The following is an 11,299-nucleotide window of genomic DNA, read 5'->3' as shown; positions in this document are numbered from 1 at the left end:
ATTAATAGATTAATATTTTGAACTTGATTATGAAGTTTACTGTAAGCTTGATTCTAAGAGAAAATTCTACTCACCATTCATGAATCTTAGAATTCTCGCATCTCGATTATTTGTTCACAAGTCACTTGGGTTTACAGGAATTGTCCTTTATTTCTGAAATTATTTTTCGCATGTTTTGCTCGGGACTAGCAAAATGCTGGTTGAGGGTTGTGATGAGGGTCGAATATTGCATATCAGACCTCAGTTATTGCCTAATTTCACGTACATGATAATGTTTAATGTCATATTTTAATTGTGTTTTTATTACAGGATGTAATCAGGAGCGTGGACTAAAAAAAAGTACTAAAAGCATAGATTTGACACTCTGAAGTTATCAGAGTAAGGGATGGATTCCAGAGGACCAAGATTGATGGATTTACACGCCAGGGATCCGAGGAAATTAAGCCGTTCACATTAAAGAGGCCCAAAATGGTCCACAACGCAAGATCACAGGGTTCCCGCCATCCGATTGGCTCGAAACTTCATAAATTTGCTACGGGCCATAAATAAACCGTACATATTAAATTTCAGCCATTGGATATCTCGAGAAGTGTCCCAACACATAGATCATCCCCTTAATTCCCTAAGTGGGGCCCACCTACTATCTGGATATGCCTCAACTTCAGATTCAATGCCTTAAATGGGGAGACCAATTAAATGGATGGATTAGATTTCTCGAGAAACATCGTAGTGGACCCCACACTACAGCGTGTGCACACTACACATATATACACAGCAGCCGCTCCGGAATTGAGAGACGGGTCAGCGTTACGCTAATCCGCGTCTGCTTCTCAAAACGGCAACTGCCGTTTATGGCGTTGCGTAATGGATGGACAGCGTCTGTTTTGCGAACGCTAGGGGGCCCCATAAATTACACGTACAGATGATCCAAGCCGTCCATCGTGTAGAGGGCCTCGACGAAATAAAACCCATGCTGACTGTTTGTACCCATGCAAGCACATTTGCGCGATACAGAGGCCATAAGTGGACTGCCCTGCAACATTCAAATTGATTTTAGCATGATTTCTTCTCTAGTCTGATTCAATGGACATTCAAAACGATCCGTTTCTGACCGAAATTTCGAGGGAAATCTAATGGATGAGGTGGATTTCCTCGAAAACACCTCTGTGTTAGCCCACCGATCATGTCAGCGAAGGACATGCGTAGGCTTACGCACGTCCATGAAATTCGGAGTTACAAGCGGTTGTGGCCCACCATCTTTGATCATATGGCAGATGTGAACCGTCCATCATGTAGAGCACTCAAAAACGTCCTAAGATACGATGTTCCTATAGAGATTCAGTGAGGAAAGTGGCAAGTTTGAAGGCAACGAAGTTTGCTGCGAAAAAGCTTTCGCTGCGTGTATGTAGCTGCTGCTACAGCTTCTCCACCACCCCTAGCAGCTATAAAAATGTCCTAGGAGAGCTGGAGAAGGGGGGAAGCAGATCCAGAGCCAAGGAGAGGAGAAAGAAAGAGAAGAAAGCGAGGAGAGAGAGGGAGGAAGAAAGAAGAGAGAGAATGATGTTTTTCGTTTATCAATCTTGTTTTTCTCTCTTTCTAGTTTATTTTATGAGTTGCTAATTACTTAGCTAGGGCTGAGATGAAGCCCCTAATTTGAATGACTCTTGTTTATTGTTGATTTCAACTGAATTGATTGATTTGTTTCTATCTCTAGTGTGCTTACATGAAAACTCCGTGCTACTCCATTCTACGAGCTTAACCAAAGTCTAGATGGGGATATTGCTTGGAAACTTATTCTAAGTGCTTGTGTCTGACCATGAACAGGTTTCCTATAGACAAAGACATAGGAATTACATCTCTTCATGCCTGACCATGGATGGAAAGATGTGATCCTTATGTTTTAAGGGATTACACATTCTGTGTACCTGACCAAGGACATAGAGTGTGCTTTATTTATTAAATTTATATCAATCTGAATTAGGGTGAATCAATAGGTAAAACAAGGGTCAGGATAATTAGGGGTGGATTCGAAAGTCCTAGTCTTCTCTTTGATTGAATTTTTCTTATTGTTCTCAGTTATTTCTCATAGATTTGTAATAGTTTACTTAATAGTTTACTAATCCATTTGTTGGATTAGTTAAGAAGAGTCGTAAATTTCGAATTGTGACAACTAGCCCTCGTGGGAACGATCTCGTCATACGTACCGTATCTACATCTGATTCGTATACTTACGAGTTTAAAATTATTTAAATCATAATGGTTTAAATAAAACATCAAGTTTTTGGCGCCGTTGCCGGGGACTGTTTCGGTCCAAATTGGATTTAGGATTCTTTCTTATCATAATTCATAGCCTTAGGATTTTTCTAGCATTATTTTAGGAAATTTAATTTATTTTTATTTTTATTTTGTTTACAGGAATTGAGGGAGGAAGCTGCGAAATATAATTATCTTCAAAAGGAGGAGCTCCCAAATCTTCGGTCATTGATCATCTCCTTTTCCAGGTTCTTTCTTCCAATTCTTGTTTACATAGTTTAATCCTGTTTTTAGGAATTCATAATTGTTAGTTCCAGTTTTATTTCTCTTAGGTTGCATCTTAGTTTATTTTCTTTCTTACATTGTAATAACATAGTTTATGCTAGGGCGTAGATCTCTAAACATAGAACTAGCACCTTTTGATCTTGAAATAGAAAGAACATTTCGTAGAAGATTTAGAAACATTCTATTTGAAATGGCAGACGATAATGGAATTAAAGCTTTTAGAGATTATTCAGCTCCTATCCAATTTTATGCGCCTCATGCATAGTGTTGCCAGCCACCACGGCAGCACACTTTGAACTTAAACCTGAAGTCATACAATTGTTGCCCTCCTTCTATGCTTTAGATAAGGAAGATCCATATCATCATGTGAAAGAATTCCTAGACATTTGCTCTACCTTTAGGTTTCAAAACTTTTCAGATGATTTGATCCGTTTACGTCTTTTTCCTTTTTCTTTGAATGATAAAGCGAAAGCATGGTTGAATTCTCTAGAAGTTGAGTCTATCACTACATGGGACCAACTGTCTAAGAAGTTCTTAAACAAGTTCTTCCCTGTTCACAAAACTAATGCTCTCCGTAGAGAAATTACTAATTTCACACAAAAAGAGGGTGAGCACTTTCATGAATGTTGGGAAAGATGGAAGGACTTGCTGCTTAAATGTCCACACCATGGTTTTGAGAAGTGGCAACAGGTTCAATACTTCTATGACGGTTTGACACCCCAAAACCGTCGCATGGTTGATGCCACCAGTGGAGGGTCATTCATGACTAAAAGTGATGTCGAAGCGTGGAATTTCTTTGAAACCTTGTGTGAAAACTCCCAGCAATGGGACTATTCAAATAGAGGTGAAAGAAGTCCTCAACCACAGAAGAAAGGTGGTATATATGAGATAGGAGTCACGCTAGAACTTTATGCCAAGATTGATAGCCTGACAAATAAAGTTGATGCTTTGATGTTGAATAATGGACCTCCACAAACAACTCAAATCGAGTCATGTGCCATATGTTCCAGTCCCTCCCATCCTATGCAATCTTGTCCATCTGGTGCAGCATTTCCAGAATTTCTCTCTGAACAAGTGCATGCTATGAACACCTTTCGGAGACCTGGGAATGATCCTTACTCAGACACCTACAACCCAGGGTGGGCTAGACATCCAAATTTTTCTTGGGCAAAAGGACCACAACAAGGAGGACCATCTGAAAATCCTCCTATGCAACCTTACCCACAAGTTGGTAGTCAACAGCTTCAACAGTTTTCGCAATATCAACAACTTCCTGCACAATCAAGGAAACCATCTCTTGAAGATACACTCAATCAGTTTATGTAGAGTTCTCTTCAATTTCAAAAAGACACTCAACAAACTTTACAAGCTAACCGTCAAAGCTTACATGCAAATGCGTAATCTATTGCCAAGCTGGAAGTACAGTTGGGTCAACTTGCTGCCACATTGAGTGAGAGAGAGAAGGGCAAGTTCCCTAGTCAACCTGTGGCAAATCCAAAATGACAGAATGAGATTGACTCTAATTCAAACCAAGAACAATATCATGAGCAAGCCAAATCAATCATTTGATTCGGCCCATCTGACCCGGCCCACCCTCATATATTTTTGAGATCCGACCTATTCACAAGTGAACATAGAGATAGCTGAAATGAAAACAATTATCAACTAAATTGGAAACTACTGCTTCCCTTAGAAGTTGAACGGTAGATGTCACAGTCCACTATTGAAATGGTGTAAAATGCATACATCAATGTGGGGCCTGTGGGCTTGCTGCCAACAAAGGAGCAGCTAGATAGCTACTGCACAGGCAGCTGGCTACACCAAAAAAGCAGAGGTGGGTCCCACGTAGGGCCCACCATCATGAATATTTATATATAATATAACGTATAATATATATAATATAATATAATATATATATATATATATTAATATATAATATATATTATAATATATAACACATGAAATAACGTCCAGGCCTAGACGGCCTGGATAGTCGCATGCAACAGGGGAGGGGGGTATCCCCATATGTGTGATGGGTCCCATCGTCCAAGGACGGTGGATGGGGTGGGTAAAACACACACACTATGGTGGGGTCTATGCAAATGGACGGACGGTGTGGTATACATGCATCAAACGTGGGTCCCACGGACCTTGCTGATGCCAACAGCAGTGGGACCCACTGCCCCTGCAGAAATGGGTGGACGGCGTGTATAAAACACATTCAGCGTGGTGGGTTCCACCGTCCAGGCGGACGGTGTGAATAAAACACATACACCTATGTGGGTCCTATGTGGGGCCCACCATAATGTTTACATACCATCCAATCCGTTGATAAGGTCCCACGGACCCAAATGAATAGGAAGAACAAATCTCATACTGGATCCAAAACTTCTGTGACCCAAAAAGAGGGTTTCAAGGGCAGACGTTTAATCCCACTGTTTCCTCTGGTGTGGGCCACCTGAGCGTTGGATGGGGCTGATATTTGGAGGGGGCCCACTTCAAGTAGGGTCCCACCTAATGAACGGTTTGGATTACATACACACATCATGGTGGGGCCCACGGCTAGGACCATGGATCCCTGCTCGTCCGCCCGCCAGTCGCACGCAGCAAAAACTTATAACAGTGGAATAATAAAGAAAATGATAGCCAAATTAAATAACAATGCAAGAAAGAAAAACAACCTCAAAATTCAGATCTTGAGAGGTTGATACAAACGTTATTCTAAGGACAACCTTACACCAAAAACGATCTTGTGGTAGGACAACCTTATTTCTATAAAGGTCTTTGTATCAAGTCTCAAATCGAAGAGGAATACAAAAACAAATATGAACTGAATTGAAATAACTTGTAATTAAAGATGTATTGTTCTAGGGACAACCATACACCATAAAAATGGCAGGGCAACCTTGCTGGAACAACTTTCAAAATGAAATTGAAAAACAAACTTATAAAGGAATAGCAGAAAGTAAATTCTAAGCTATTACAACATTCTCACAAAGCTTGAAATAATTACAACATTCACCACCATACATACATCCCACAAAAAGAATAAAAACAATTAAAAGAATAAATCAATCAACCACAACTCAAAGGATTTATAGTGGTTCGCCTGTGTGTTCACCAACCGTTATCCAAGCCACACAAAAGCTACTCCACTCCTAATATCCTCACACAGGGGATATTAGCGTTCACTAAAGATAGGTTTTCCCAGTTCACCCAAAACCCTTACAATTGTGTCTTTGTATGTGGGCTTACACAATTAAAAAAACCCCCACTTCTGAGTTTTCCTGGCTTTCCTCAGATAACCAATATAACAAGATTTTTCTGGCAAATCTTGAAAGAAACCAAAATAATAGAAAGGAATTTACAATATGTAAAATACCTGAATATCTTCTTCGTAGCAGCCCGGTAGAACCAAATCAAAGTAGATGATTGAATGTCCAAGTTCAAGGTCCAGTACTCGAGTACACTGGTTCTAGTTCTAAGTGATATTAAATTAAACCACACAGGGCTGGCCTTAAGTTATTTTGCGTCCAAAGAAAGGGAATAACAATTGCTCTTTTCAAAACAGATTGGAAGAACCGAAACAAAATCAATTAAAATAAAGCTAAGGAAAGAAGATATTAAATAAGCACACTTAGCTTAGATGGAGCACAAAATTATCTCTCAGAAGTTCGACGAAGATTGGCTTGAATACTATAATTAAATCGATGATTTCTTCTGAGATTCGTGCACTATTTATAAGTGAAAAGATCAGGTCTTCGATTGGTCTAGAGTGCTCTACGACTAGTCGAAGCTCTAGCTCGAAAATCCGGCGGGATATGCTTTGACCGTTCTACGACGGGTCGTAGCCCTCCTACGACCGGTCGTAGGTCACCTACGACGGTCGTAGGTTTCCTTCGATCGTCGTAGGTCCCGCAAAGACCACGGACTTCGAGTCGAGATTCTACGAGGTCGAAGATGCAAAACACTGCCTACGATCGGAATGATTCCGTGACTAGTCGAAGGCTAGCAGTTTTATCCAATTTGTAACAAACTTACGAGTGATCGAGGATTTTCTAGATTGATCGAGGAATTTCTTAGATCGGTCGAAGCAAGTCTAGACTAGTCGAAGCAGACAATGGTCGAAGAAAAGACCAATCACATGTAAAATAACATTCGACTTATGTATCCGAAATGACCTACTTTCTAAGGTCATCCTATGGTCAAACAAACCTCAATCAAGAAGTATGGACATTGAAACAAGAGACCATGAAGAATGAGCCTTGAAGTCTTGATGTAGACTAAAACTTGAAGTAGCTCAATCATGAAAGTGGCTTGAGTTTCTACTTGAGTCTTGAGTTCAACTTGAGTCTTGCCTTGTACTTTCTTTTTCTTTTCAGCTTGAGACTTGTGAGCAGTTCTTGCATTCAAGAGTCTTGTCTTGTGATCAGTTCTTTCATTCAAGATCCCGAGTCTTGTACTTGAGAGCTTTGCTTGATGTGAGCTTAGCTTGTTCATGTATGTTGATCCTTGAGAGAGCTTCACTTAAGCAGTTATATATAACATAACAGTGATTTTGGCATCACAAATTTGACAACAAACAGGGATATAAAGTATAGCACTTACAGCAACAAACACTGCTGCTGCTCGTCCGCCCGCCAGTCGCACGCAGCAGGCGCTGCCTGCGGCACTGAGAGCAGTAGCGTCGGCTGCGTGATGCATATATTTTTTTTATTTTTCGATTTTCTTGCGGTTTTCCTCATATGGGGCCCGCATTAGGTGAATCCACTCCGTCCAATGGCCCCCAATGGCTCAAGACAAGCAAAACAAGCCCAATATTGAGCATATTTCGGTGTATAGAAACATTGGAGGGTGTTTCAACGATAAATACGCTGTTTGCTATGCTATGACCCGCCTGAAAGTCAGATTGGCCCCATTTTTCGGCTCAACGCCTAAAATGAGCTTGGGAAAGGAATGGACAGCGTGGATTGAATACATACATCAAGGCATGGATTGAAAACAAGGCTAAAATTTCTGTTTTCCATTGACGTCCAGCGTCCCTGGAAACTGAACGGTCTGGGCAACCCACGTACATGAGGTGGGCCGTGTTGAGGTGGGCCATCAAATGGAGGATGGTGTGAACACAACATATATAAAGTGGGCCCCATTAATAGATGGCTTGAATAAAATACATGCCCTATGGTGGTGTCCATCCGGGTGGGCCACACGGCCACATCATCACATGAAAAGAGGTGAAAAAGAAAGGGATAGAGAGAGAGAAAGAGAGAGTGGGACACGCGTGATGGGGGGCTCCGCCACTATGAGCCCTCCCTTGCACTAAATCATACATCAAGTGAGTCTCATAACACGTGGGCCCAACAAATCAAAGATCAACGGTGGAGATCCCTTCTCCACCAAAATGGAAGGTCTAGATGACTTTTGACTTTTGAGGTAATTTATGTAAGAAAAGTATGGCTTGTGTAAGAAACTTTTGACTTTACTTGTGGAAGGGCGAGAGGTGATGTATACTTGACATGTACTTGACATGATAGGATGGATTGATTGATTGATTGAGATGACATCTCGTAGAGATTCTCTCGTAATTAGTACACACAGCATTTTCCTCGCACCGAACACTGGCCCACATCTCCTAGCCAAAGTATCGGATCAGCGCGCGAGACGCAGCGACGGCGCGATCGCTAGGGTACAAGTCTTGAGTTGACAGCATGTGACGCAGGGTCGCGCGCAAATACCGGTTAAGGGTCGAAGGTTGCCAAAATCCGACCGGGAAGATCACGGAAGTCTACGAATAGTACGGTCTAGGATACGGGGCTCACAGCTCTCCCCTCTTAATAAAAATTTCGTCCACAAAATTTACATAATCATCACAACTAATCATAACCATGAGGAAGAAGAAACATAGCATCTCTATATAAAATCAGAGATAACATCTAAAATATAACACAATCAATCATCAAAAAGATGGGGATAGCACTCTCGAATCTCAGCCTCGCGCTCCCAAGAAGCCTCCTCAACAGAATGGTGACCCCACTGAACCTTCACCAACGGAATGACCCTGGTCCGGAGGACCTGCTCCTTCCGATCAAGGATACGAACTGGTTGCTCAATATGAGAAGCATCCTCCCGAACCTCTAACGGCTGCCAATCAATAACAGGAAAGATGTCTAACCCACACTTCCTCAACATAGAGACATGGAAAACGTTGTAGACTCCAAACAACTGAGATGGTAAGACAAGCCGATAGGCTACGGCGCCAACGCGCCCAGTGATCTCAAAAGGTCCTATGAATCTCGGGGTAAACTTTTCCTTCACTCCAAATCGAACTACGCCCTTCATGGGCAAGACCTTGAGATACACATGGTCCCCTATATCAAACTCCAAGGGACGACGCCAACGATCAGCAAAACTCTTTTGCCGGCTCTGAGCTATGCGCATCCTCTGTCTGATGATATCAATAGCCTCTGACGTCTCCTGCACAAGCTCGAGACCTACGAGACGGCGCTCTCCAACCTCGGTCCAACAACTCGATGATCTACATGGTCTGCTATATAGTGCCTCAAATGGAGCCATGCCGATGGTCGCCTGATAGCTGTTATTGTATGCGAACTCAGCAAATCGCAGATGCTCATCCCAGCTACCCCCGAAATCAATTGCGCAGGCCCGAAGCATATCCTCAAAGATCTGGTTGACCCTCTCGGTCTGGCCGTCAGTCTGCGGATGGTACGCAGTGCTGAGCTGCAAATCAGTCCCCATCGCTCTCTGGAAGCTCCCCCAAAACTGAGATGTGAATGTCGGGTCTTGGTCAAAAACGATCGAGACTGGAACGCCATGCAGTCTCACAATATTCTCGATGAATAATCTCGCAAGTCGGTCCAAAGGCCAAGTCGCACGAATCGCAATAAAATGTGCCGACTTCGTCAGATGATCCACAACAACCCAGATGGCGTCATGACCGTGCTGAGTCCTCGACAAGCCCATAATGAAATCTGTCGACACGTGCTCCCACTTCCACATCGGGACACTCAACGGTTGCAATAGACCAGGGGGTCTCTGATGATCGGCCTTGACACACTGGCATGTGTCACACTCGGCCACAAAATTGGCGATCTGACGCTCATCCCCACCCAAAAATACAGTCGCCTCATATCGTGGTACATCTTCGTCGAGCCAGGGTGGATATGTCACGCCCCAAAACTCAGAAACCGGGCTCACAAAATTCTCGATCGCCGAATCCGGTGCCGACAGCCTCCGTAGTACCCCATTCTCGGCTCCTAGCGTTCATACGCCAAATTCCGATCCTGGGATCCTATAAGGAGGATTTTTTTTACACATTTAACTCGTAATAAGCATAACCACAAGATTACCCAATTCATAAAGGTAACATCATCATCACATATCCACTAATATAATCATTTGAGTACACTGCTGAAAAGAAAATACAATCGAAAATCATGCTCCAGAAGGCCGCTACACACTCCAAGCTCGACACTGCTGCAACCTAACATCACCTGCATGCATCTATCGTGCATAAGCTTATAGAAAGCTTAGAGGGTGGTATAAGTGTGTGCACAAGGTAAGTGCCAAGTATTCAATACAATGTTATACTCATACAATACCAGAAGTACAGGTAATCCATAAATCGTACCATATCGGAATAAGCAGAAATATTGACATGATCATGAATTATCAGAGTAAACAGAAATACTGACAAGATCATAAATCATACAATAACAGATTAAGCGGAAATACGGACAACTCCATGAGTCAATCAATATCAGAATACGCAATATAGAACATCATGCAAATGAGGAGTCATAAAGAGCCAAATATCAGATACCGAGGATGCAATGCAATATGCAATTCCTGATGAGTCCATGAATAACATCAGCTGTATCTAGACCATATAACACAGCAACCCAAAATGGCATATGCCACGGATGTAATGCATTATGCGGTGCGAATGGAATGACCATACTGGAGTGTAAAGTCGGGATGATAGTACGTAGTATCGCAGGCTACTATGGGGTCCATCACAAGGGACTTCTATCCAAACCAGTCTCATACCTAAATTTAGATAGTCAAACTCAATGTGGTAGACTCCTGATCTCAGGTTAGTCACGTGCCCAACCAAAATCCTGACCATATGAAGGTACACAATAATTAGTTCGCACCACCAGCCCGAGTGGATAGTGAATGAATGAATGAATGAGTATGCAACTCCTGCTCAATAAGTCCACATATCAGTGTGGTTCCTCTCTGGGATCATCACCGGGGTTTATTACACTCTACGCCTGCTTGCCGCCCCTATCCGAGGACACAACTGGGTAAGTGAAAGAGACCTTACTATCCGCCCGCCAATATCGGGCCCGGCTCGTCAATAGCGACCCATTCCTCAAGCTGGTTAAACTCAACCTAGACATTGCCCCCTCACTCAGGCGGGTAAGGTCACACCCCTTCCCAACCGACCATGACACAGTGGGAGACGCGGCCTACTGGTATACGGCCCTCATGCGCTCATATATCCACTCGGTCTCGACGTGGGGCATCTCCTGGCCATAGAGGTTTAGGGATTTTCACCCAGGGACATCTATGGCACCCGTATGCTAGAACCAAACATTTTTGGTGTCCCATTTGGCCATCCACGATATGTCTATGGAGGCTACGGCCCTGATGTCGCTAGGGCGTACGGTAATCATAATGTGAGATACATGAGTCATACAATCCAGTCATGCATCAATCCTGCGCATACCGCGTGCTC

The 11,299-nt window shown here is 42.8% G+C and overlaps 1 non-coding gene across 1 annotated transcript; it reads right to left on the bottom strand.

The window, feature by feature from the left end:
• Window positions 1-3,105: 3,105 nt before the first annotated feature.
• Window positions 3,106-3,212, bottom strand: LOC131244982 (small nucleolar RNA R71). The gene has a single exon (XR_009170746.1). It is a non-coding gene; the product is annotated as a small nucleolar RNA R71 (small nucleolar RNA).
• Between the last annotated feature and the right edge of the window lie 8,087 nt (window positions 3,213-11,299).

Source organism: Magnolia sinica, chromosome 4 (assembly GCF_029962835.1).
Source record: "Magnolia sinica isolate HGM2019 chromosome 4, MsV1, whole genome shotgun sequence".
Classification (NCBI taxonomy): Eukaryota; Viridiplantae; Streptophyta; class Magnoliopsida; order Magnoliales; family Magnoliaceae; genus Magnolia; species Magnolia sinica.
Note: the sequence above shows the minus strand (reverse complement) of the source record. Positions and strands in the feature narration are given on the sequence as shown.